Genomic DNA, 25472 nt, shown 5'->3' on the forward strand with positions numbered 1-25472 from the left:
CAGAAGAACAGTCCATCTAGGACCTTTGAGAGTTTGTTTCTCCACTGTGCTATGCTGGAAGTTACTGTCATCATCTTTTCATATGAGAAAAACCATCATTGGAGTCTCATATGCCTTGATGTTGACCAACCAGCAGTGTGGGTGTTCAATTCAATAAAAGGAACCCACCCTGAAATTAGGCTGTAAGTGTTATGTATCAAAAAGTGTTTCTTATAGATATCCATGTAAATTTGAAGCCTCAAGCTAACATCTTGATACTGCTTTGTGCAGTTGTATAAAGAGGTTGTTGCTTGCCTATGGCAAGCTATGTGGAAGGTATGAACTATACAAGGCCCCAATCAAAGATGTACCTGTCCCAAATCAAACCGATGGAAATTATTGCGGATGGAGATGTCTTCTCCATGCAGAATATGTCCTGCAAAGCTACTTTGCATTAAAACCTTTCATGACTAATGTAACTATTTGGCAATGCATTCTGTCAGTTTTGGTTTAGTTTATCTCACCATGTGGTCTTTCAATTTTGCAGAGTGCTTTAAAAAACTACACATATGATTATTTGCAAAGATACCGGGTAAGTTTAATACAACACCTGCTTACTATGTCTAGCCCCAGAAAGCCTGAAGGTAGCGGCTTGGATGACCGCACTATTGATATAACAATACATGACGTGCCACCACGACAAACCCTTGCATCCGATACAGTGGAATCACAATGGGCCGAGGGGGTCATATCAGCAGAAGATGAAAGAGCCGAGGATGAGGAAAGGTCAAATGAGCATATGGAAGGTGCTAGTGTACAACCAGAGGAGACAATGAAAGAGCCAAGTCAGCCAATGGAGGAGCCAAAAGAGCCTATGGATGAAACCCAAGATGAGGAAAGCAGGCCTATAGATGAGCAAAAGGATATGGATGAGGAAAGCAGGCCTAGGGATGAGCAAACTGATATGGATCAGGCAAGGATGGATGAGGCAAGCCGGTCAACCGAGGCAGAGGAAAACACCTTGGAGGAAACCTTGAATGAGGCAGAAAGAGCCATGGGGGAGACCCCTGATGAAGATGTGAATGATGACTATGAAGATGTGAATGATAAAGCTAAAGCAGAGGAGAGAAAAAACGACATCAACACTACAGAGACCCAGTATGGACCCTTGCTACCTGTAGATACGGTTGTTCCGGCAATGTCTATTCAAGTATGGCAAAATATGTTCAGCTTCTAACTACTTATATTCCAAATTGTCATAGTGAGCTACCTCACCCTACCAAATTCACCCAAACACTTTGTCTATCCCTACCATTTCACTGTAAATAGGCGTGTGTGAGTTAGGGGGCTTTTCCCATATCTTCTTAAAACCCTCAGCTAGCTAGTCACTGGGCTAGTTGAGTCAAAAAAATAAATTAAATCAAAATAATAAAATATATTATGGCCCATTTGTGTGTAAATATTGCATTATATATATGGCCTAAATATAGGGATTTTTTATAATTATTTTGGTATTTTATGTAAATATTTCTATTTAGGTGTGTGTTTTATTAAACATGTGTATGCATTCTTTTACCCTCTTACACCATAAGTATATTTTTTGCCAATATGTACATACTCTAACCTCATATTTTTTCTTTTATACAAATCACCCCCACATTTTCAACCTCACCCTCGTGAAAAAAAAAATTTAATTTCTACTCATTGGTCACGTTTATTATATTATTTACTTGCATACCTTTTCCTCTTTCACCCAAAATAATACAAAGAGGGACCATATCATATGATTCCAATATCTTTCCATTTCCATAATTCCTCCATAATTTTTTTTAAATTTTTACTCATTATTCTAACACCATGTGCTCATTGAGTAAAATCCATGAATAGTCCATACACTAGTCCCACCATGTATATATTTCTTTATTCACCAATAATCCTCCTCCATGCATGTGTAAAGGGCAACTTGGATGCTTTTTATTATGATATGACAAAGGAGGGGCTCACTCTTGGATGCATTGTACAAATTCAACAAAGGAGGGGCCACTAATTAAAAGACTTTTGCAGGCATAAAAACAGGCTTTTTGGTGAGAAATTTGGCACCCATCTCCACTCCGAATTTGGAGCGGTGGTGAAAAGAGAAAATGTAGCCCACGCTCTGAATAATCAGGTATTTGCATGGTCGAATAAATCATCCACCTCTTTTTTGACTATCGAAAGAATGAGAGATCTCTAGCCTTGCTCCACCAGATCTTTAGGGGAAAATGCACTTCCCTTTACATGGAAAGAGCTCCTACTAGGGGGAATGCAAAAATGTGGATATCAATGGTACTATCTAATGGCCAAATGTTATGTAAACTCCAAAAGTTTATGCTTGGAGTCCCATCCCGCCGTCTTTGGTAGAAAGATTCTTTCCACCCATGATGAAAGTTCCCCTATATGGATGTATGTGACTCCCTCCAAAAGTTTATGCTTGGAGTTCATCTTGTCTTTGGTAGGAAGATAACCCATGATGAATGTTCCCCTTTATGGATGTGTGTGACTGCCTCCTTACTTTTAGCCGGGGTTTCCCTTCAGAGCCCTTCTTGAAGAAAATTTGTATCTTTTATTTTCTTAATTCAACTTTCCACCTTTTCAAAAAAGAAAAAACTTGTGCTACCTCTGTTTGTCGAGTAGTCCATCAAGTCACCCATCAGTCTTTTGGAGTCTGGATTGGAAAGTCAAGAATGGATAAAAGAGATATTAATAGCAGGCAATGGATAAAATCCAGGCTAAAACCTCTGGATAGATAGATGCACCATCTTGCAAAGTAACTGTCTTTGCAGGTCTCCCAATTTGTGGATGCAACCTTGCAACAAAAAATACGTATTCAATCATTAGATCGTGCATGCTCTTCCATGTTGCTTGCTTGCACTACGGCCTCTGCTCACTCCGGCTTATTTAGTGCGGCCATGCTGTCTTTGTACCATTGCCATCCTCTTGGTCCTGAACGCAGTATAAGAGGAGTTGTCGAAAACCACCAACATTGCCGCGGAAAAACAAAGGAGAAAGGAGAGAGAAAAATTTGTGTGGGCGGCAACAACCGCAGTGATAGCCGTTTTTCGGCTCTCCATAATTGCAATAGTAAGTTACTCCACCCTACCAAATTCACCCAAACGCTATGGCTATCCCTACCATTTCACTGTACATAGGCGTGTGTGAGTTAGGGGGCTTTTCCCATATCTTCTTAAAAACCCTCATCTAGCTAGTCACTGGGCTAGTTGAGCCAAAATAATAAAAATAAAATAAAAAAATAAAAGTATATTATGGCCTCTTTGTGTGTAAATATTTCATTGTATATATGGCTTAAATATAGGGAATTTTTATAATTATTTTGGTATTTTATTTAAATATTTCTACTTAGGTGTGTGTTTTATTAAACCTATATACACCTTCTTTCATCCTCTTACACCATAATTATATTTTTTGCCAATATGTACATACTCTAATCTCATATTTTTTCTTTATACAAATCACTCCCACATTTTCACCCTCACCCTCGTGAAAACAAAAAACTGATTTCTACTCATTGGTTACGTTTATTATATTATTTACTTGCATACCTTTTCTTCTTTCACCCAAAATAATTCAAGGAGGGACCATATCATATGATTCCAATATCTTTCCATATCCATAACTCCTCCATATTTTTATTATTATTTTTACTCATTATTTTAACACCATGTGCTCATTGAGCTAAAGTCCATGAATAGTCCATACACTAGTCCCACCATGTATATATTTCTCTATTCACCAATAATCCTCCTCCATGCATGGGTCAAGGGCAACTTGGATGCTTTGTATTATAATATGACAAAGGAGGGGCTCACTCTTGGATGCATTGTACAAATTCAACAAAGGAGGGGGCCACTAAAAGACTTTTGCAAGCATAAAAAACAGGCTTTTTGGTGAGAATTTTGGCACCTATCTCCACTCCAAATCCGGAGCGGTGGTCAAAAGAGAAAATGTAGCCCACGCTCTGAATAATCACCTTAAATTTTTTCATGATTTTTGGAGCTACCGGCGGTGAGCTATGAGTTTTTGAGTGGACCCCAGTCTGCCCACTTTTCCCACAAGTAGCCCTTAGTCTTCTCTCACCCTTCCACACACCTACTCACTCTTACACATCCCTCCCTCTCCTTCCCTCACTCAAACCTGCAATTTCCATGGCTTCTCCCACCCTCTTCACCATTACCCTTCTCTCTCATCCCTATAGTTCTTTTATGAACCTCTACATACATACACCCTCTCCATGTCTCTCTCTATTGCTTCTATGTTACAATTTCATTTACCTCTCCTAAAAATATCTAAAATTCAGCATCTTAACCATGATAACTTCTGCAAATTGAGAATTTTTCATCAACAAATCCTCTTTTCATCGTGGTGGTCAACCGTGGCGGCGGCGTAAAGAAGCGAAGAAGAAGAAGAAGACCAACGGTCATTTTTTCCACAATCTACACAAGGGTGAGTTCAAGCTTCTTCAAAGCTTCACCATCTCAATGATTCTCTTTTTATTCACCTCTCTTCCTTCATCAAATCAATTCACTCTACCCATTGTAAATGTAACATTAACTTTCTAGTGATTACTAACGATTAACATACTAACACAAAATAGCATTGACCTAACCATAAAAGACACCTCACCTCAAGACATGTGTATAGTAACTCTCTCTCTCTCTCTCTCTCTCTTTCTCTCTCCTTACTTACTTTCACCTTATCTACCATCAATAATGCTCTCTTTTGAGCCCACACCCATGACTCAAGCAGACAAAGAAGGCCCACCAATGTTTTGATATTCAAAAAAATCATAATCCTGATTTGTTAGCTTGTAAATTAGGATTTCCAATAATCTTTATGAGGGGTCTCCAACCTATAAATAGACCCCTTTCCTTCTTGTAAAACAACCTCCAATATCTCACATAGCACCCCAACACTCTATGCGTGAGGAGAGACTTAGGTGTAGCAACCACTTATGAGCTTCACTCTTGGTGTGAGAGAAGCCTTTAAGCTACACATTCTAAGTGAGAGAGCGTGAGTTCCACAAATCTCAAAACCACTATTGTATATGCTCCTTCATCATCAATAAATTGAGGTTTGGTGCATCAAAGGCGTGATTCGACGTTCAAATCTTCGTCCTTCCATTTGTGCAATACGGTTTGTTGAATTCAAGGTGACTTGTGTATTTTGAGTTTTTTTCGGTTGATCTTGATTTTAGAAAGTGTTTTAGTGTGTTTTTCATTGCCATTTTTTTGTCCATTGTAAGAGGGTATTGTGGTGAGAGGTCTCCCACACCCTAAGACAGTGTGTGTGTGTTTTGGCAATGTTTAGCAATCACTAAGCATTGAGTGAGTTTTGTACAAGTTCTATGATAGCATCATAACGAACCATCTCCATTTGCAAGTCACAAATAAGGTATTACGCAAGATCCTTTCCTCTCTCTCTTCCCTTTGCTCTAGCTCTCTCTGGTCCATTTCATGTGTGTCTTGGTGTGAGGTTGCTTGTGTGTGTTGTGTGGTGCATCTTCTTGGTTGTGCCAAAATCTCTCTTGCGTCCTAGTTCGCATACCATAACTAGGTGGTGCCCCTATCTTGTTTGGGTTTGGCTGTGGGTTTGTTGTTGTGTTGTGCTTGTGGTTGCCCCAACCCCAATTGAGCAGCACGGGAGCCTTGAGGGGTGTTTAGAGGTCGCCTCTCTTGTTGCCCGCCCCGGACCGCCTCAATTTGGTGCCCCCACTGAGGACGGCTTGTGTATGTTTTGTGTAGGCTCAACCTTTAGCATAATCAAGTCGCTTGCATGAATCATGAGAATTTGTATGATCCTTTCATTCCCATTGCAAGGCAAAAGGTACACATAATTGTTAGTGCTAAGTTGCAATTTCAGCGAGTAATTCGTAGAATTTTAGGTCCTCTTAGGTTGGTAGAGATAAATGCATCAGTAAATCCTTTTATTTTGCCTCTCATTAGGTACGACCTTAGTTTGGATGTCTATATTTTTGTTTTGTTTTAAGCATAAGGTCATGCATAGACAATGGATAATGGCCCAAGAATAGAGGTTTTCCCCTTTCATTTCACTCCACACATTAGAATAAACATTGCAATTAGTAGAAAAATCCATTTTCAACAACGTATGGTGTTCATGTTTGGTGCCCAAAGAGTAGGAGAAATTCTCGCGTCACCAAACCCTGTCATCCTACCTCTCATTGATTATCATAGGTCATTTGATGTGAATATTTTTATTTTGTTGTAGAATAGATTGCAATTTAGAGAATATTATTGTGTAGATCTTTTAAAGAAAGAAAAAACAAAAACGCGTCACTTTGAAATCAATTCAATGGAGAACCAACGCCAAATGTCTGGATATCCTCTTTTCTTTGGAGAGCCTGGAGAGGATGCAGAATTATTTTTGGCAAATTTCAAGATGTTTTGTCGTATCAAGAGGATAGTAACTAATCAAGAACGTGTAGAAATGTTTGAGGTAGTCCTTAGGAAAGATGCCATCACTTGGTTTGACTCTTTGCCTGAGGAAGTTAAAGAAAATTACATGGAAGTTGTCAATCATTTCAAGAGATACTTCTTTGATCCCCAAAACACTCAAAAGCTATGGCAAGACATTGTTTCTCATAAGCAAAAAGACTTAGATGACTACTACGTGTACAAGCAAGAGTTTCTACGTCTTTGGGCTGTATGGGTGAGAAATGTTGCTAACCCTGGTGATGGTGCAGAGTTCCTAAAGAAGGAGAGGTTCATAGCCGGACTCTTTCCTGACCTTAAAATAAAAGTTGAGGCGGGTGCACCTGCTACCTTTGATGCAACTGAAACTAGGGCTGCTGAGAAATATAGAAAACTGAAGTGCTTAAGGGGAGAGGTTCCAATAGAAGGTCTGAAACCCAAAGCTAAGTCACAAACATCAACATCTAGGGAGATTCCTGAGGTAACGGCGGAAGTGATTGAGAAGTTAAATGAATCCTTAAGCAGCCTGTCAATTCACCTTGCACAAGCTGTAGGTCCAAAGGGACAAGCAAAGAAGTCAGAAGAGCGAGATCCACCACGACCTAGGAGAGTCTTGCAATGTTGGAATTGTGGAGAGTCTGGACATGGGATGTATAATTGTCCTTGGCCCCGTGGGGAGCCAGGGAGACCTAACTTGAATTACCCAGTGATGAATGCAGGTGAAGGAACTAGTCAGCAACCACGGTTTATATAAAGGCCAAATGGAGCAAGACCACCTCCACAAGGAGTGGAAGGAGTTCCACCTTTGCCAGACCCAAACGTGCATGTGGTAGAGGTGACAAATTCAAGAGAGGTTGACATGGAAGCAAATGGCATTAAGCGTGGCCGAGGGAAAGGTAAGGAGAAAGAAGGAGTTACATCACAAAGTGACCATGGACGAGAAAAGAAGGCAAAGGAGACCAAGGAAGCTAAGAGGACTCGACGTCGTATCAACCTCCAAGACTTTCCTCTTGGGCATGGAATGGCTCCATACAACCTGTTGGAAGACATGAGAGGTAAGGGTCCTGATATCTCATGGCCTCAATTTCTTACATTATTTCCACAAGTTAGGAGGGATTTAACAAGGGCAGTTAGCACTAGGAGAAAGGTAAAAGAGAGTGTACCTGTTGTAAAAATTGCACAAGCTGAAATGAATGAGGACATTACACCTGTGCTAGATTGTTACATAAACGGGAGATTGGTTAGGAAAGGTCTAGTGGATGGGGGTGCACAAATTTGCATCATGACAGAGGGACTCATGCAAAAACTAGGCATGCACATCCATGAGACACCTGAAATTAAGGTCAAGATGGCAAAAAATAGCAAGGCTAGGTGTGTAGGCATTTGTAAAAATGTTTTTGTGGAGGCCTTTGGCATTAAGAAGGCAGTGGATTTCTATGTCATGTCTACCAAAGGAAATGGTTACCCATTTATCCTAGGGAGACCATGGCTAATGCAAATGCGAGCTTTGCAGGATTGGGAGAGTGGAAAGCTAATTTGCAGGAACGACAATCATAAGAAGGTTGTCTTTGACATGAAGGAGCAACGCCAAGAGGAGCTCCATGAAGAATCATCTCAAAGTGAGACGGAAGAAGGTTGGACCGATAGCACTTCAGAAGAAGAAAGTAGCGGCAGCATTACTGAAGAGGAGTCTTCCATCGAAGTCATGGGGATAAGGTTTAAGCCAAGCAACCAAGAGACCTCTTGTCAAGGCTTGGAGGAGGTAGGTCCTCAAGAGAACGAAGGTGTTCAAGATGAAAGAATGCTAGAAGGTATGCTATCTACAACACTTACAAAGGATGAAAGAGAGGAGTTCAAATGTGTGCTAAGGAAATTTCCTAGGCTTTTTGCTAAAGACTACACCGATGTGCGTGGAGTAGATGCTGTTCAACACAAAATTGAGTTGAAGCCAGAGGCCACACCTAAGGCTCAGAAGCTACGAAGGCTAGGAGTTATAAAGGAACAGGCTCTACTCAAGGAGGTAAGAAAGCTTCTAGCAGCAGGTTTCATTTATCCAGTGGAGAATTCAGAGTGGGTCTCTCCTGTTGTTGTCACTTCTAAGAAAAACGGAAAGTGGAGGGTGTGTGTGAATTACCGTCCACTCAATGAGGCAACAAAAAGAGATCACTTTCCCCTCCCATTTCAGGATGAGATACTAAATGAGGTAGCTGGTCATGAGAAGTACACTGTGTGTGATGGCTACTCAGGCTACTTTCAAATAGGTATCGCATTGGAAGATCAATTGAAAAAAACCTTTATCACTCCTTGGGGTTGTTATGCTTTTAGAGTCATGCCATTTGGTCTGACAAATGCTCCTGCAACATTCCAACGTTTCATGAACATGGTGTTTCAAGCATTCTTTGGAAAGTCAATTAGGGTGTTCATTGATGATTTTTGCATTTATAGCTCAAAATCATTGCATCTACAAAGGGTAGAAGAAGGTTTAAAGAAGCTCTACGACATGGGAGGTCAACTCAACCCCGACAAGTGCCACATAGGTGAGGATGAAGTGATCTTGCTCGGTCACAAGGTTTCCTATAAAGGCATTGAGGTGGATCCTTCAAAGGCAAAGGCTCTTATTGAGCTCCCATCACCGAAGAGACTTAAGGAGGTCATCTCTTTCATTCAGAAGGTGAAGTATATGTCACGCTTCATTCACTTAGCCTCGGAGTTGCTTCATCCTTTGCAAAAGTTGACACAACAAGTAGAATTTGCATGGTCTGATGAGCTTGAAGAGTATTTTTGTAACATTAAAGTAATTTTGTCAGAGCTACCAACACTCATGCCTCCTTGTTGGGAGTACACATTCTTTGTTAGCTCTAGTGTTGGAAGGGAAAAAATTGGTGTTGTGTTGCTACAACAAGATCCCCACAGTACAAGGATGCGACCCATCTACTTTGCTAGTAGGGTCATGAATGCTTTGGAGAGAGACTACACAGAAGCAGAACTCATGATGCTTTCTCTCATGTTTGCGTTGAGAAAGTTTAGATCCTACCTGCTACCAAAACCTTTTGTAATTCTCACTGCAGAAAATTTGTTCCCTTGGGTGTCATCTCAAATGAATCTTAGTACTAGGATCTCAAAGTGGATTATGGAGTTGCAAGAGTTCCAATACTTTTTCAAGGTAGAAGATAGTGTGCGTGCACAATTGGCAGGGATTCTCACTTATAGGGTACATGAGAAGGAAATTAAGGTGCCTCAAGTAAAGACCCTACCATTGCCACCACCAAAAAGTATTCCCAATGCTTTTACCTTGTTCTTTGATGGAGCTTTTCGACGAGCCACATGGAAAGCAGGGGGAGGGCTAGTATTGCTCAACCCAAGTGGAGAGGTGGTCATGAAAGAAAAGGTCAATCTACTAGGTTCAACTAGCAATAATGAAGCAGAATACGACACACTACTTCATGGTTTGAAGATGTGCATTGGCCAAGGGATAAAACGTCTCATGGTAAAGGGAGATGCACTTCTCATTGTTAAACAGATTTTAGGCATTTGGGCATGCAAGAATGAAAGCTTAAGGACAAAAGTTCATGCCATTCGTAAGATGTTTAATCAGTTTGAAGAAGTGCAACTATATCATATTCCGAGGAAACAAAATGAAGATGCCGATTTACTTGCACAACAAGCAGTTACATGTGTTGAGAGAGAAGTGCAGGTCATCATGGTGGCAGCAGTTGTCAAGCAACCGAGATACCAGGGATTGGAGTCATTGGCTCCCATTATTGGCTACATTTTGGAGGGTGAGTTTCCACAAGACTTCACGAAGGCTCAGAAAAGGAGACTCATGAAGAAGGCAAGTTTCTATCTCTTCCTTGAAGGCTCCCTCTATCAAAAAGGGAAGGATCAAGTGTGCAGAAGAGTACCACCTATCGAGGAAATTCCAGCCATTCTAAAAGGTTTGCATGAAGAGGCATGTGGTGGTCATTTTTCCCAAGAATCAACTGTGAAGAAGATTTTGCTTGCGGGGTATGTTTGGCCAAGCTTGCATGTGGATGTTCAACATTGGTGTAAAAGCTGTCACAATTGTCAGATAAGGGAAATAGAAGGTTGGTGCATGGCCCGAGGCAAATAGTGCTTGCAAATGGACCCTTTGAAAAGTGGGGCATTGATGCTATGGGTCCTCTGCCTAGGACAAAAAATGGTAAACTCTACATTCTAGTGGCTGTAGACTATATGACTAGGTGGGTGGAAGCACAAACTGTGGCAAAGGTAAATGAAAGGACAGTGAGCAAATTCGTCTACACTCACATTTGTTGTAGATTTGGCACACCTTTGGAGATTGTTTCTGATAATGGTCCAGGGTTTAGAAAGGGATTGCTCACAGAAGTCTGTGAAGAACTTCACATTCTACATCGTCATAGCACACCATACTACCCACAGTCAAATGGTTTGGTGGAGAAGGCTAATGGTGTCATTGCAGGAATCATTAGAAAGATGGTGCAAAACAAGACAAAATTATGGGATGACTTCTTGGATGGTGCCTTGTGGGCATATCGAACCACATATAGGGAAGCCACGGAGTTCACACCATTTTACTTGGTCTATGGTCAAGAGGCTTTGCAGCCTATCGAGCTCAACATTCCAACAATGCGACTTCATGGCAAAGGAGCACAAGATGATCAAGAGGTATGGATAGATAGACTTCTTACGTTAGTGGAGCTTGAGTGGAAAAGAGAAGCAGCATATGAGTGCTACAAGAGGAAATCCACACAAGCGAAAGAAACGCACGACAAGAAACTGAAGGACAAAGGCATCAAGGAAGGAGAGCTTGTGCTAAGGTATGACAAACGACTTGACAATCGTTTTGATGCCATGTTTGAAACTAGATGGCAAGGGCCATACATAGTCAAGAAGGCTTTCAATTCTAGTTACTATCAGCTTATGGACTTGAATGGTAAAGAGCACTCCAGGAAGGTAAACGGGTATCGCTTGAAGCCCTATTTGAGTCGCCTTCTACCAAAGGATCTACCAAAGATTTGTCCAAAGGCCGCTGTCTCATATCTCGTCAAGGACTCTGAAGCACTCTCTTTGGAAAAGATGCTCTATGATGGTACATGAATATACCATCATCCTGAGGGAGGGCTAATGATAGCCGTTTTTCGGCTCTCCATAATTGCCATAGTAAGTTACTCCACCCTACCAAATTCACCCAAACGCTATGTCTATCCCTACCATTTCACTGTACATAGGCGTGTGTGAGTTAGGGGGCTTTTCCCATATCTTCTTAAAAACCCTAAGCTAGCTAGTCACTGGGCTAGTTGAGCCAAAAAAATAAAAATAAAATAAAATAATAAAAGTATATTATGGCCTCTTTGTGTGTAAATATGTCATTGTATACATGGCTTAAATATAGGGATTTTTTATAATTATTTTGGTATTTTATTTAAATATTTCTACTTAGGTGTGTGTTTTATTAAACCTATGTACACCTTCTTTCATCCTCTTACACCATAATCATATTTTTTGCCAATATGTACATACTCTAACCTCATATTTTTCCTTTATACAAATCACTCCCACATTTTCACCCTCACCCTCGTGAAAACAAAAAATTGATTTCTACTCATTGGTTACGTTTATTATATTATTTACTTGCATACCTTTTCTTCTTTCACCCAAAATAATTCAAGGAGGGACCATATCATATGATTCCAATATCTTTCCATATCCATAACTCCTCCATATTTTTATTATTATTTTTACTCATTATTTTAACACCATGTGCTCATTGAGCTAAAGTCCATGAATAGTCCATACACTAGTCCCACCATGTATATATTTCTCTATTCACCAATAATCCTCCTCCATGCATGGGTCAAGGGCAAATTGGATGCTTTGTATTATAATATGACAAAGGAGGGGCTCACTCTTGGATGCATTGTACAAATTCAACAAAGGAGGGGGCCACTAAAAGACTTTTGCAGGCATAAAAAACAGGCTTTTTGGTGAGAATTTTGGCACCTATCTCCACTCCAAATTGGAGCGGTGGTCAAAAGAGAAAATGTAGCCCACGCTCTGAATAATCACCTTAAATTTTTTCATGATTTTTGGAGCTACCGCGGTGAGCTATGAGTTTTTTGAGTGGACCCCAGTCTGCCCACTTTTCACAAGTAGCCCTTAGTCTTCTCTCACCCTTCCACACACCTACTCACTCTTACACATCCCTCCCTCTCCTTCCCTCACTCAAACCTGCAATTTCCATGGCTTCTCCCACCCTCTTCACCATTACCCTTCTCTCTCATCCCTATAGTTCTTTTATGAACCTCTACATACATACACCCTCTCCATGTCTCTCTCTATTGCTTCTATGTTACAATTTCATTTACCTCTCCTAAAAATATCTAAAATTCAGCATCTTAACCATGATAACTTCTGCAAATTGAGGATTTTTCATCAACAAATCCTCTTTTCATCGTGGTGGTCAACCGTGGCGGCGGCGTAAAGAAGCGAAGAAGAAGAAGAAGACCAACGGTCATTTTTTCCACAATCTACACAAGGGTGAGTTCAAGCTTCTTCAAAGCTTCACCATCTCAATGATTCTCTTTTTATTCACCTCTCTTCCTTCATCAAATCAATTCACTCTACCCATTATAAATGTAACATTAACTTTCTAGTGATTACTAACGACTAACATACTAACACAAAATAGCATTGACCTAACCATAAAAGACACCTCACCTCAAGACATGTGTATAGTAACACTCTCTCTCTCTCTCTCTCTCTCTCTTTCTCTCTCCTTACTTACTTTCACCTTATCTACCATCAATAATTCTCTCTTTTGAGCCCACACCCATGACTGAAGCAGACAAAGAAGGCCCGCAATGTTTTGCTATTCAAAAAAATCATAATCCTGATTTGTTAGCTTGTAAATTAGGATTTCAAATAATCTTTATGAGGGGTCTCCAACCTATAAATAGACCCCTTTCCTTCTTGTAAAACAACCTCCAATATCTCACATAGCACCCCAACACTCTATGCGTGAGGAGAGACTTAGGTGTAGCAACCACTTATGAGCTTCACTCTTGGTGTGAGAGAAGCCTTTAAGCTACACATTGTAAGTGAGAGAGCGTGAGTTCCACAAATCTCAAAACCAATATTATATATGCTCCTTCATCATCAATAAATTGAGGTTTGGTGCATCAAAGGCGTGATTCGACGTTCAAATCTTCGTCCTTCCATTTGTGCAATACGGTTTGGTGAATTCAAGGTGACTTGTGTATTTTGTGTTTTTATCGGTTGATCTTGATTTTAGAAAGTGTTTTAGTGTGTTTTTCATTGCCATTTTTTTGTCCATTGTAAGAGGGTATTGTGGTGAGAGGTCTCCCACACCCTAAGACAGTGTGTGTGTGTTTTGGCAATGTTTAGCAATCACTAAGCATTGAGTGAGTTTTGTACAAGTTCTATGATAGCATCATAACGAACCATCTCCATTTGCAAGTCACAAATAAGGTATTACGCAAGATCCTTTCCTCTCTCTCTTCCCTTTTCTCTAGCTCTCTCTGGTCCATTTCATGTGTGTCTTGGTGTGAGGTTGCTTGTGTGTGTTGTGTGGTGCATCTTCTTGGTTGTGTCAAAATCTCTCTTGCGTCCTAGTTCGCATACCATAACTAGGTGGTGCCCCTATCTTGTTTGGGTTTGGCTGTGGGTTTGTTGTTGTGTTGTGCTTGTGGTTGCCCCAGCCCCAATTGAGCAGCACGGGAGCCTTGAGGGTTGTTTAGAGGTCGCCTCTCTTGTTGCCCGCCCTGGACCGCCTCAGCTGCTACGAATGCGGTAGTGGTTTGTCAGCAATAAGCGCGGTAATAGTCGCAACAATATACCCGCCACTATTACCGCGATCTTTGCCGGGGCTATTACCGCGTTTATTATAGCTAAACGCCATTTCAAAAATAAAGGTGCTCATTTGGGCCACCCAAATTTGTGTGGCCCAAATGAGCACCTTTATTTTTTACCTGCATAAAATTAATAAGACATCAATTTTTTTTGGAAAAGTATAAAAAATACTAAAGAACTGAAATTGAATTTACTTTACCTTGACAATTAAAAATGTAGAAGATCAACTATTTAAAAAAGTTACAATAAAAAGTAAATATTTGTATATACATTCTGCCACATTGGGACTTTACAAAAGTTTTGACAAAACAATTTTTTATCTAATCCTCGTCGTCGTCCAGAGGCACGTATGTTGGATCACTTTGACTCTATATAAACACAAACCAAATTAAACAATTATCCACAACTCAAAACAATTGACACAAAATTACTTGTTTAAACTTACCGCTTGTAGTGGTCCAACCGCCACGTCGAACTGCTCGCGAGAGATGTGGTTGTTTTCAAACAACCATCGCCAAGTATCAAATTTTGTATATTGCTCCCGATACTTGACCATCTCTCTGGTTGGTCGAGAGAGAGTGACATTTTCCTAAGTTAGGAATAACAATACCAAATTATCAACTATAATCTTTACAATCAACGATCGACATTATAATTCAAATAATCTTACATATTTACCCTTCCAAGCTCCCTTGCCTCCTGAGCCAGAGTGCGTGGGAGTTTGTCTTGCGTGGGCCTCGCGTTGTTGTTTATATGATGAGCCCGTCGTAGCTTGATCGTTCTTCTCTTGAATTTCCCACTCCCACTCCGCGTCTACCATGTTGCCACCGCGGTAGCTTCTGCGTGGATCTCTGACTTGGTTGGCTGCTGCATGTCGCACACTGGACTGCTTATTTTTTAGAAATGTCTTTATGTAGCCCTCCAACCATTGTTGTGAAAAACGTTGATCGAGGGTGTTTGGAAATCTAGCTAACAGAGCATCCTCAATGTACCGTGCATGATCAGGCAGTTGGTCTCTGAACTTTATAAAACAATACTTATACGTTGAATGTATAAGAATTTGTAGATGGCGTCGAAATGCCCTGCCCTGTGCTATGCCAAAATTAACCTCCCCGCCATATTTAACTTTATAGTAGCGCCCATGCGTGTCTGGCATGGGTGCATCAGTATCCTCATCCTCTCCATCACGGGCGGCACACTCTGAAAGTAGGGACTCCGTTCCCCTACCACTACCAAAACATGCGAAACCACAAGATCTGCCGCCGCTTCGTCTCTCACGGCACTCGCTGCCCTTAGACGAGCGTCGACGCGCACTGCCAAAGGAAGTCCGTTGACGATGTTCTGGCAAAGCCGGAGTGGAATGGAGTGGCGTAGGACCCCGTGATTCCATGGGAGTAGGACCCTGCGATGCAAGGGGAGTAGGACCCTGCGATGGAATAGGAGTAGGATGAATGGAAGGGAGAGTAGAGGGAGGTGGTGTCGGTGCGAGACTCTGTCGGTAAGGAGTCCCTCCCTGACTCCCCCATGGTGTAGTCTGTGGAGAAATGCCGTAGGTCGCAAGCTGCTATAGAGTGTAGCGGCCAAACAAATCCTCCGTTGAATGGAGGTACTCTCTCGTAAAGAGATAGCCCGCTGTAAGTTAGGATCTACGACCAGTGCAGGAATCTGAGAAGGGTAGGTGTAGGATGGCCATGCCTGCAAATAACAAAAAAAAAACACTATGACACTCATGGTTTATGGTTAACTACGTAGAAATATTATTTATTTCTTTGCTTGTTCTCACCGACTCAAGACTCGGGTCCACTGGAGGCGATATCCACCCCGGGTGTGGGAGCCCACCTGAGATGTGAACCAACCAAAAGAAGAGCCAGCTGGCTGCTCCTCACCAGTTGGTCTGTCGTCAGACATCTACATTACAAAGAGCAATATAAGAGTAAGCTTTCCACCCTATTCACTAATCTAAATATATGTACACAAGTATATTACCACACAAACACGTAGATGCATATACATACTAGTAGATCTAAGTAGAGGCTAGTAGTGCCAAAGGTCAACTGCACCTCTTTAGATATCATCGGAGTCTCAACCATGGTAAAACCAAAGGTACCTTGCGGTAATCCATGCATGAGTGGATCAAAGACCGCAACGCCACAATTAAAAAAGGACTATACTTAAGAGGAAGAGTCTAACTTCGGATGCTATGCTCCCGTACTTAGTGCCTACATACATGCATAAACAGATATATATGTACACACATATATATGTTAAGGTTGTAAATGTAGCCTAAGTGATCAATGATCGTAACATTACAATTCTAATGTAATGCAATAAGTAATTCTATTTCTCTCTCTCTCTCTCTCTCTCTCTCTCTCTCTCTCTCTCTCTCCATCCCAGAGTCATGTCTGCGCCTCCATGTAAAGCAAGCACTCTCAGAGATGAAAAGCCAAACATGGACGACATCTTCTGCCGAGGCATGGAGGCCTCAGCTAAGGTCATGGTGGCTTTGGACTTGGGCACCACTTTTTCGGGCTTCGTGTATGTCCACAAAAGCGACACCAGGGGACCACGAACAGCTTCATCCCATTATTGCAAAATATAGATCATGATGTTTTACAAAGTGGAACCCATTGTCTTCTACCTACACCCTCTAAGCTTGGGGATGGGCTGCCCTTCACTTTCTCTTTCTTTCTCTCCCTCTCTCCCTCTTTTCCTAACTTTCTCTCTCTCTACCTCTACCTCTCTTTCTCCCTCTTTCCCTCTATCTCTCTCTTTCTTTCTCTCCCTCTTTCTCTCTCTCTCTCTCTCTCTCTCTCTCTCTCTCTCTCTCTCTCTTTCTTTCTCTCCCTCTCTCCCTCTATCTCCTGATTTCCCTCTCTATCTACTCTCCATCTATCTCTCTCTTTCTTTCTCTCCCTCTCTATCTCTCTCTTTCTTTGTCTCCCTCTCTACCTCTATCTCTCTTTCTCCCTCTTTTAGTCTATCTCTCTCTTTATTTCTCTCCCTCTTTCCCACTCTTTCTTTGTCTCCCTCTCTTTATCTATCTCTCTTTCTTTCTCTCCCTCTCTATCTACTCTCCCTCCATCTCTCTCTTTCTTTCTCTCCCTCTCTCTCTCTCTCTCTCTTTCCCTACCTCTTTCCCTCTATCTCTCTCTTCCTCTCTCTCTCTCTCTCTCTCTCTCTCTCTCTCTCTCTCTCTCTCTCTCTCTCTACTCTCTCTCTCTCTCTATCTACTCTCTTTTTTTTCCTATCCCTATTTCCCTCTATCTCTCTCTTTCCCCCTATTTCCCTCTTTCCCTCTATCTCTACCTCTACTCTCTCTCTCTCTCTCTCTCTCTCTCTCTCTCTCTCTCTCTCTCTTTCCCTATCCCTATTTCTCTCTATCTCTCTCCCCCTCTCTCTACCTCTACCCCTACCTCTCTTTCTCCCTCTTTCCCTCTATCTCTCTCTATCTCTACCTCTACTCTCTCTCTTTTCCTATCCATATTTCTCTCTGTCTCTCCCTCTCTCTCTCTACCTCTACCTCTACCTTTAAATCTCCCTATTTTCCTCTCTCTCTCTCTCTCTCATTAATTTTCTCTCTCTATTTATCTCCCTCTCTCCCTCTCTTTATCTATTTCTCTCTCTTTCTTTGTCTATTTCTCTCCCTCTCTTTAATTCTCTCTCTCTATCTAACATTTTCTCTCTTTCTTTATCTATTTCTCTCTCTCTCTCTCTCTCTCTCTCTCTCTCTCTCTCTCTCTCTCTCTATTTAACATTTACGTTTCTTTATCTAACATCTCTCTCCCCTCTCTCTCTTTATCTATTTCTCTCTCTATCTATCTAACATTTTCTCTCCTTCTTTATCTATTTCTCTCTCTTTATTTAACATTTACCTCACTTTATCTAACATGTCTCTACCTCTCTTTATCTAACATTTCTCTACCTCTCTCTCTCTCTCTCTCTCTCTCTCTCTTTATCTATTTCTCTTCCTCTCTTTAAATCTATCTCTTTATTCATTTATCTCTCTCTCTCTCTCTCTCTCTATTTCATCTAACACTATCCAAACAATCATTTCCAAAACGTGCGTGAAAAATCGATCATTTCCGAACATGCGTAGCAAAGCAACCATTTGCAAACGTGCTTAGCAAAATAACCATTTCAAACAAGCCATGCGAAACAACCGTTTCCTAATGAATGAGGTATGTTATAATGGATTCTCTATTTTCTCTTTTTTTTATGTGTCTGTGTGTGTGTGTGTGTAATAGAAAACAAAAGGGGAAGAGGGAGGATGTGATTTTGTGTTTACCTCGTCTTTGTAGCACGGTTGAGCTTCAAATAGGTTGAGCGTCCAAAGAAAATAGCAGAATACCCCCTTGTCGAAACTTGCAAGAAACCCTCTTCGACAAAACTTGAGAAGCTTGGAGAAGGAGAGAGGGGGAAGGGAGAGGTGGGGGGGGGAGGGGGGGGGGGGGGGGGGGGGTAGAAACCACCCCGCCTACCCTTAGCTATACATTATTTTATTTTTTAGCCTTTTGAGTTTTTTGATTAAGATTTTTAATTTTTTATGGATACTTTACTTTGTAGTACTTTTAAATGTTTAATAATTGAATTTTTAAAATCTTTTTTAGTTAAAAAATAATTTTAACACTCATTGTCCTTTATTCCCTTTGACTTTAACTATATGTAATTTTTCTAATGGAATTAAGTGTAATTTTTCTAATCACTAAATAAAAAACCTTTCGCGTGTACAGGACATCGACTGGGATGATCGGGGTCCTCCTAGAGGCCAAGAGCAAGATCGTTGGCTCAAGGAAAAACTACCTTGTCCTTGTGCCAAGTGCAAAAGGGCAACTCCTCGCTTGAGGCGCATTGCTTTGGAGCACGTGGAGAACAAAGGGCTTTGGCATTCTCGGAAAAGCGCTCGGAGAGATGATAACACGACTCAACCGTCGCTTGAGGAGGTGCCCCATTGGTCTGTGTTCGGTGGTGGTGCACTGACGCGCAAGGCCAAACGACAGAGACAAGAGCGACTGGGCAATTTGGGTGCACCGCATGGTGATCCTGCCTTGGCTCTATGTCGGCAGCTCCTATGGTGTCTTCTTCCCACTTTGAGGTAGAGGATGAGTACATGTTCGACATGTGTGATGACGAGTGCCCGAACACCTCTTTACGACGGTGCACAGTACTCCGTGCTCCGAGCATCGTTGGAAGTACTCAACTTGCAAGCAAAATTCGGTTGGAGTAATGCAAGTGTCAATGCATTTCTTCTATAAGTATAGAATGTGGTTTTTATATACTCTCTCTTTATCATGTTGTCTTCTAGGAATTATACTAATACGCATGTTTGTTGTAGTTTGATGGGAAAAATGTTTTCAGTTGATCACCACATGCTCCAGATCGTCAACGAGCTAGATTGTATGTCACTGCACTTGGAATGGAGTATGAGCGCATCCATGCCTGCATCAATGATTGCATGCTATACCACAATGAGCATGCACATACTACCTCATGTCCCGTGTGCGGGGAGGCACGATACAAAATAGGTGTGAGCGGGGCACACCTACCCCGCAAGGTATAAAGACATTTTCCATTAATTCTTTGCATCCAAAACATGTTTAAAAGCAGGTCTATCATGGAGCTTCTCGCGTGGCACGCAAACCATCCCTCAAATGATGGAATGATGCGTGTCCCTGTCAATTCACCTGCATGGAGGCACATCAAAACTCAATGGCCAGAGTTTGGGTTGGAGCCTCGACACTTGAGGCTTGGGTTAGCAAGTGATGGTGTCAACCCCTTCAGCACTAAGTCTACTTCATGGAGCACTTGGCATGTGGTGATCGTCAACTACAATATTCCACCATGGGAGACAACCAAGAAGGGCAATATACTTCTTTCCTTTCTTGTGCCAGGGAAGTACAAAGTGTCAAATATTGACATTTACCTCGAGCCCCTCATCGAGGAGTTGGAGGAGTTATGGAGAGGAATTCCTGTTGTCGATGTCTCACTTGCAAAGGGGGGGAGGGAGGCTCAAGCGAGGGGAATCCTTATGTGGACTATGCAAGACTATCCTATGCTTGGAGAGATTTCTGGTAACCCCCTGTCCTCTCTCTCTCTCTCTCTCTCTCTCTCTTTTTCTCTCTCTCTCCCTTTAGCTCCCTTTAGTTCACTTTAGTTCACTCATCTCTCTAACCATATGATATGTATGCAGGGTTGTCTACATCGGGCCACAATGCATGTCCTACTTGCGGGCCATCGTTGGTGACGGAGAGGTAAGATTCTTTGTGCAAGGTAATCTATCCAAATAACCATCGTTTCTTACCCCAAGGTCATAGCAAATACAAGGCTCCAACAAATAGAAAGGCTCCTCTAAAGCCTACAATGGCAGATTGGGCAACCATTTGGGAGGAACACCACAACAAAAATCCGGCTCTGTGTCCTCCACCAAAAGGTATGTCAAGGTATTCCATATTTTTAAGGCTTTCGTATTGGAAGGATTTAAAAATACAACACCTCTTGGATCCCATGCACATATTCAAGAATGTAGCCCAAACACTATGGGACCACATTATTGGCAAGAAGGACTCTTTGGGTACGAGGGAGGATTTAAGGCTTTTAAAACGTCTCCCCACCTCTGCCACTCCACGGCGTGCCCCAAATGGAAAGATTGTGCTTCCTAAAGCACCATGGATGCTAGCAAAAGAAAAATTAGACAAGGTGAAGGTACCATTGCCTCTATTCGCACACCAACAGGATACATGAGGTCGCTAAAGGGAGCTTTCACAAAATCGAAGAAGGGTGGAAGCGTTCAATTGTATGGGTTGAAGTCCCACGATTGGCACAAGATGCGTCAGGTATTCTTCATACTCCCTATTCTATCTATAATTTGTGTGTATGACTATCACTCACTTTTTCTTTTCCTAATTTATATTGTAGTTCATTCTGCCGGTGAGTATGTGTATATGTCGGGACAAGAAAATCAGGGATGCTATTTTCAAATTAGGAGACTAGTAAGGTACACCACAAGACTCCATTCGACTACACCTTTTTTATGTACACAATAATTTCAACTAGCACTTAGTGTATCCTTGTGTGGTTTCTTGCATATTTGTGAGCTCCAAGGAAATCAAAATAGATGCTATCCCTGCTGCTCAAACACTTGCAACACAAAACTGTGTGTGCCATTGAGGATGCATTTCCTCGATCGGTCCTTCTTAGTCAAATTCACCTCTTGGTTCACGTGGTGGAGGAGATAGCTATATGTGGAGTAGTGCACGCACGATGGATGTTCTTCTTAGAGAGGTTTTTAAAGACTTTCAAAGATTTTGTGCGGCCTCAACCAGAGGCATGTATGTCCGAAGGGTGGATTATTCAAGAGGCATTTGTTTACATATCAGCATATTTGGCACAAGTTGATCCTTCAATGCCTCGCATGTGGTCCAACGAGGAAGATTCAAAGATGACTTCACATTTGACAAGTGGAAAGGGGAAACTACTTAACATGGATATGAATCTTGTTGGGATTAAAGCCCAAGTGGCCTCTTATGCGGATATGGCCGGCCGCCCGCCTAACTCACTTACCTCTAACTCTTTGTATATACTAACTTATTCTTTGTGAATACTAAGGATTTGGGAGATAACCCTTCTAACATCTCTCTGCGTACTGTACTGTGTAAGCTCACTGTGTGTGTGTGAGAGAGAGTCGACCCACGCTCCGCTCCGCGACTTCAATTGGTATCAGAGCCTTGGTTCAGTGCGGATTTGCGCAATCGCGCGCGCGCGCACTTTTCCGGCAGATTCTGGATCCGGAGTTCGAAAATTCACACTCGGCGTTCCGGGAGCGTTTCCATCAGGCGTCCTGGGGTTTTACCCCCCTTTCGAAGCCGTTTATGCCCTCAGAATTTCGTTCTGAGCACTACAGCAGAAGATAGATTTCAGCCGCAAAGAAATCCGTCTTGTGTAGATTGGCAAGCAGGAGGTGGTGGACATCAATATCGACATCGACATACATCACTTATTCATCTTCAGAGCATCATCTATAGACCAGGTACACATATATATCATCAGATATATATATTGCAGTCTGCATTGCTACTTCTTGTGCTTGCCAGGTTCCAGGGGAGGTGTGGCCATACGACGGCTTGACACCACTGGCATGTATTGCAGATTGATGTACTGTGATTGTGGGTCTGCTAGTTGTGAGTCACACTAGCAGACAGACCGCCGCAGCGGTCATAGGACAGTGATTGGTCTATTATAGGATGTATGCTAGTTCTGGGCAGTTTGCTAAGCCATCTGAGAGGGTCGTGTGTGAGGTTTTTTGAAGCCAAGCACTGGGGGCTGGGTTACCCAGTGTGAGGTGGATTAGGTTGCTGGAATTCCCCTCTACACGCATCCTCTTCGGCGACTTTTATCCCTTAGGATGTATGACTTTGTGTAGACACTGGATTGCATCTTATGCGTCAGGCCGTTGAGGCATTGTTCAGAGTTCAGTCTTGAGACAGATACAGGTTCTGTCATCGCCCAGAGAGGAGACAGTGTATGCTTACAGGACAGCATATTACAGGGATTTTTTAGATTTGTCATTGGTCAGCTATTTATGATTGTTTCTTGAGCTATCTTTTGGTTCCCAGAGCTCAGGTTACAGGGGAGACTCTGTCAAAAATTTTCAAAATACTGACAGTTCCTGAGGAGAGGTGTTCAGCTTGTTGATTACAGCTTGTTTACTGTGTACAGAGGCCAGTTTACAGGGGAAACTCTGTCGGATTTTTCTCAGGAGTAAACAGTTTGGCAGATATGACATCTTCTCACAGTGAGACTCTTTACAACATAAAGAAGCTGGATGGCACAAACTTTCCATTCTGGAAGAAGCAGATTTGGCAGGTTTTGGTGCAGAAAAAACAAGTGAAGCCACTGAAGCTCAAAGGGGAGAGACCAGAATTTATGGCTCAAGATGAGTGGGAAGAGCTTGACGAGTTAGCTTGTTCCACAATCATGCTGACACTGGCAGAAAATGTTTACTTCAACGTAGCAGAAGAGACTACAGCGTATGGCGTATGGCAAAAGCTATGTGATATGTACGAGAAACAAAGTGCTGCTTCTCAGATTTACTGGCTCAAGAAATTGGTGGATTTGAAGATGAAGGAAGGGACAGCCATGTCAAATCATCTGAATGAATTTCACTCAATTTTCAGCCAGTTAACAGCACAAGAGATAGTCTTTCCAGATTCAGTGAAGGCTATGTTTCTCTTAATCACTTTGCCAGACAGTTGGGATACTTTTCGTACAGCGTTAAGTAATTCTGTCGCGCCAGAAGGTCTTACGAGTGCTAATGTAGAAGGCAGCTTGCTCACAGAGGAAGTGAACAGGAAGAACATTGACAAAGGCAAAGGCAATAGTGCTTTGGTTGTTCGAGGGAGACAACAGTTTAAAGAAAAGAAGGGTAAGAAGGCACAAAACCGAAGTAAGTCTCGTGATTCGAAGTCAAAGGATGACATAGAATGCTACCATTGTGGCAAGAAGGGTCACATGAAGCGAGACTGTACGAAGTGGAAACAAGAAAAAGGCAAAACAAAGAGTTCTGAGCAAGATGAAAAGAAGAGTTCAGTGAAGATTGAAGAGGTGAATGTCACAGGATCTGGTTCAGACAGTGATTCTGGTATAGCAGCTGGTGACATCTTCCTTACAAGCAATCTTGATTCTATTTTCTTGACTGCAGAGGATGGACATGCTATGAGTGATTGGATTATCGACTCAGGGGCATCTTTACATGTTTCTCCGCACAAAGAGTGGTTTACATCATATGTGGCTACTAAAGACTATGTCAGACTTGGCAATGAGCAGGTTTGTGACATACTTGGAGTGGGAGATGTGCAGTTGAAGTTTCAGAATGGCTCTTCTTTATGGCTCAAGAATGTCAGACATGTTCCAGCAATCCGAAAGAGCTTGATTAGTACAAGGAAGTTGGATGATGCGGGTTATGTGACAGTTTTTGGGAACAGCGCTTGGAAGATCTCCAAAGGTTCGATGACTGTAGCACATGGCAGCAAGTCAGGAACTCTGTACACTTTACATGTTTCAGAGGTTAAAAACCATGTAATTAATGTGATTGAGCAGCCAAGTGTGTCACTGTGGCATCGTAGGTTGGGACATATGTCAAAAAGAGGAATGGAAATACTTTCTCATTATGGTTATTTGCCTGGATTTTCATTTCAAGATTTCGAGTTTTGTGAGCATTGTGTTTATGGTAAGCAAACACAGGAACCGCACAGATCAAAGAGGAATCGTAGGGACGAACGGTTAGCTCTTGTACACAGTGACCTATGCGGACCAATGCCTAGTTTGTCACTAGGGGGAGCAGCGTACTTTTGTACATTCATAGATGACTATTCTCGCAAAGTATGGGTTTACTTCTTGAAGCACAAGGGTGAGGTGCTCAAGGTCTTTAAGACATTCTTGCAGCTGGTGGAGAATCAGAGTGGTCAGAAGCTGAAGTGCTTGAGAACTGACAATGGTGGAGAGTACGTTTCCAAAGTTTTTCAAGACTTTTGTCAAGAAAAAGGGATTAAGCGGGAACTTACTGCACCATATAATCCTTCACAGAATGGGGTTGCAGAACGTATGAATAGGACCATACAAGAGAAGGTCAGAAGCATGTTGTCAAATGCTGAGTTGCCTGATGGATTTTGGGCGGAAGCAGTGGCTACAGCAGTCCATTTGATCAACAGGTCTCCTAGTAGGGTTCTGGATAAGAGTGCAGTGGCCGAGATGCTATGGACAGGCAAGGCACCTTCGTATAAGCATCTCAGAGTCTTTGGTTGTGAAGCTTATAGCCATATTCCTAAGGAGTTCAGAAATAAGTTAGAACCAAAGAGCAAGAAGGGTATATTTCTTGGCTACGGAGAATCGGGCGAGATGGGTTACCGGCTTTGGGATCCTGAGTCTAGAAAGCTTATTCGTAGCAATGATGTGCATTTCAATGAAGCCAAGTTTCACGCTAAGCCAGAGAAGACAGAGGAGATCAGAAGAGTTGTCTTCAGGGAAGATGGACCTAGTGCTAGCACATCAAGACAGCATGGTCAGGCTCAGGAACAGCCTATAGTGGCTAGAGAGGCAGAATTAGTTGTGGTGAGACGTTCTGAGCGTGTCTCCAAACCACCTGAT

This window comes from Adiantum capillus-veneris, chromosome 29 (assembly GCF_014529385.1).
Source record: "Adiantum capillus-veneris isolate H3 chromosome 29, ASM1452938v2, whole genome shotgun sequence".
NCBI lineage: Eukaryota > Viridiplantae > Streptophyta > Polypodiopsida > Polypodiales > Pteridaceae > Adiantum > Adiantum capillus-veneris.